Source organism: Morone saxatilis, unplaced genomic scaffold (assembly GCF_004916995.1).
Source record: "Morone saxatilis isolate NCDOM2014 unplaced genomic scaffold, NCSU_SB_2.0 Contig10, whole genome shotgun sequence".
Taxonomy (NCBI): domain Eukaryota; kingdom Metazoa; phylum Chordata; class Actinopteri; family Moronidae; genus Morone; species Morone saxatilis.
This window is the reverse complement of record NW_023339652.1, coordinates 14,877,248-14,880,673: the sequence shown is the minus strand read 5'-3', so window position 1 is coordinate 14,880,673 and position 3,426 is coordinate 14,877,248. Positions and strand designations below refer to the sequence as shown.

General features: G+C 37.8%; 1 protein-coding gene across 2 annotated transcripts in view; it reads left to right on the top strand.

The window, feature by feature from the left end:
• camk1da (calcium/calmodulin-dependent protein kinase 1Da) overlaps positions 1–3,426 on the top strand; it is a 57,231-nt gene that overhangs the window by 29,933 nt on the left and 23,872 nt on the right. The gene's annotated exons all lie outside the window — the stretch shown is intronic.

Genomic DNA, 3,426 nt, shown 5'->3' with positions numbered 1-3,426 from the left:
ATATTCCATTTCTCTAATAGGTACTCCTAAATGTTACACACTGGATCTTTTAAGCTATGACCGGCAGCACTTTGATTTTCTGTGGCACACCAAACACAAAAAGGTCTTTTTTTGTAACCTAAAAGCAGGTTCATGTGGAGGGTGAAGGTTTTTGTGGAGTTAAATATGACTGCCTCCTGTCTTATTTATTAGCAGAAAGTTGAGCTTCTCCAGGCGTTTTTCTTCTCAATATGCAGAGCAGTGTGACTCGGTGTACTTAGCTTTAGTGTGTTGAGATTTATTTTCTTTCCCCCTCCAGCTCAGTTGATAAAGTCAGAGTACAACTTTCTCATTTGATTCTAATTGAAATAGTTGGCAGTTTACAAAGGGATTTGTTGAAAATTACAATTATTGAGTTATTCATAGGACACTATATACAAGCCAAAAAATTCATAATACTCCATCTACGTCTTTCTCACACCCACCCATCACCACACATACGCATACCTTCCTCTTCAGTGACAGCTCGACCGATGATGACAACATCTCACTCACTAACACACACACAAAGCCCACCCTTCCTCCCACACACACAAACACACCACACAGCTACTGTTGCATCAGTAGCATCTGTGCTTTGATGGTCAGCTACAGAGGGAAGCGGGATGGCCCACTGTTCACCCATGGGTGCCCCACTAACCTCCTCTGCAAGGTTACTGCTGCTTACGTAAGAGGAGAAGTAAATATATAAAGTAAAGACAAAAACATTTACTCATTTGATATTTTCAAAGGTACAATTGGCATTTAAAAGAAGATTCAAGGAAAGTTTATCTAGCATCTGTATATCATTTTAGGCTGAGTTAGAATCGACATATTCTTTACAATTCACTGCATTTATGATGTTTTATACTGATGAGTTTTACTCTGTTTCTTAATTATTTCAATGGGTTGCACCAGTAAGCTTTAAGCTCGTCAAAGCAAACAAAGCATGACATGTTTGAAATGACAAACAAGTCTAAAGACCTTTTAGAACAATAGCTCAACAGACAATTCACAGTCACAGGCTTTAAAAAGCTTACAGTGTATCACAAATGTAATAGTAACAAATAGTAGCAAATGTGTAAATATAAGTGGCAAAGTGTTGGAAACAGAGATCTACTGTTGTGGTATGGCTGTACAGTAGTGACATCCTCAGTATTGGGTTGATAAGGTAGATTTGTCTCCTGAATAGGCCACTGTGACATAGTTAAGTTAACTGACATCACTGATATTTAATGGTATTTATGTTCAGCAGCAGGCTCAGCATTGTGACATTTTCAATCCTGGCTAAACTGTATCTGCTGTAGATGTAAGGCTTAAGGCATTAAGGACATAATTCCCTGTTAATGTACTTTTGAGGAATAACAGTATTTTTTCCTCGGGTGTGAACATTTTTATTTGTGGCAGAGCTCAACGTCGTCAACCAAAAGCCCAGAAAACAGATTAAATCCATAATGCTTTGAAGCAACTTGCTGAACAGCAGTCATTGTGGCAATAAGTGTTAATTAAGATATAATGCAGAATGCTAGTACGTACTGTAACAGTAGCACGAATAGAGAACCATCACAAAGACTCAGTAGTGTCAGTCAACAACAATATCTATGTAAAGTTAGCTAACATTAGCTGACGTGGTGATAATAAGGCCGTAGCAGCAAAACCGCCTGTATTAAATTAAAAAAAAAGGTACAGTTTATTACTTACTATTAATTCAACGTGTCATTTGTGAGGAAGAATGTGCTCTTTCATCCAAAGTTACTTACAGCCTTGAAAAGAAAACTTTTCTGAGGCTTATTTTTCATCCCCACTTCCTAGCTAGCTAACTAACAAGCTGACACAATAATAATAGATGACTTTCGGGTGAATCATGTCCGTTCAGCTCTTTTCAGACACTCAGACATTAAATTAAGAAACCCATTCAGCCTTTCTCCGAGCTGTAGTTCCTCCAGCATGTCTCCACTGAGGAGTGTGTCACATCAGCTGAAATCCCTGTGTTGGCCAGACTTCAGTCTAAGGTCTTAAGGTCTGATTAAGCTGTTTACCTACAATGTTAACCTTTCGATTGAGTTTCCTGTTGTCGGAATAAACCAACAGCGCATTTATATTTCCTGGCCGACTGCCCCTGCCCATTTGTTACATTTACTACTGTTGGTTGATAATCCCTATTCAGTCTTATCTTCACTGCGAAGTAATTTAATGTTCCATGCAGTTAAACATTTTACTATGATTAATTTAGCTCTGGACATCAGGGTTACTAATCGCAGCTTAACATTTTAACTAATTAATTAAAACTGTACTTTATTAAAGGTCACCGACACATAAAGTAGAATACCTCCAGAATCACAGTTGCAGATCTTTTCATTTTATTCAAATTGAACAAACAGGATCTCATCACTTTGGGTGGAGGTTTTACTGAAATATTGATTCCTGTCACTGCTGCTCTTACCCTGATTCTGGGCAGCAATATACTTTATTAAAAATACTGCTGGTTAAGTACTTATTTCTGCTTTACCCTAAAGCACAGGTTTTCAGAGTCAATACATCCTCAGCCCAAGGGCTTTTGACTGTACACCTGCTGCTTTATTTTTACTGCTTTCACTGTGTTTTCTTATGCCAATCATTAAAATAGATTCAATTAATTGCTTGTGTAAAGTGTGACACAGGCAGTAACAAGAAGGATCCGACCTCTGCTACTTCATCCTCCTGTACACTTTCCTCTATCCTCACATTTTTTTTCTCTCCTCTCTAACACCATCTGGTCTCCTCTCATTGCATAGCTTCCCTTCCTCTCATCTCAAAACCTTATTTCCACTGCCATCACCTCTTGCCTTTCACCAGCTCACTTGCATTTTTCCCATGTACCATCTGTTCATGGAATATGGGTCAGTTTTCATAGTTACAGGGTCAGAGGTAACACCTAGGTTATAACATTTTAGGGTGACATTGGGAATTGCAGCACGTGGCATTATCGGCACGAGAGATTTGTTAGGAAGTTTTGAAATGTCGCAAAAGATAAAATATGAAGGAGCTGCATTTTTATCGGCTGGGTCAAAGTTACGTGTGAACAACTTTTATTTCACACGAAAGCAAAACAAAAAGAAATTACATTTTAATAATTCCGTCACACACATACTGTACATGCATTGCTATGTATGTCATTACTATGTAGATAATGCAATTGTATACATTTATTACATATACAACAATACTAAGCGAATATTACATTTATCATTACATTGAACATTAAAAACATAATTTTTGTCTTCCATGAATTAACTTTAAGCTGCATTAATCAGTGTTTTCATATTAAGTTAGTTAAAATTAGGCAGTAGCTCAGTGTGTAGAGACTTGGCTTGGGAACCGGAGGGTTGCCGGTTCAAGTCCCACAGACCACAATATGGAGTGTGGACT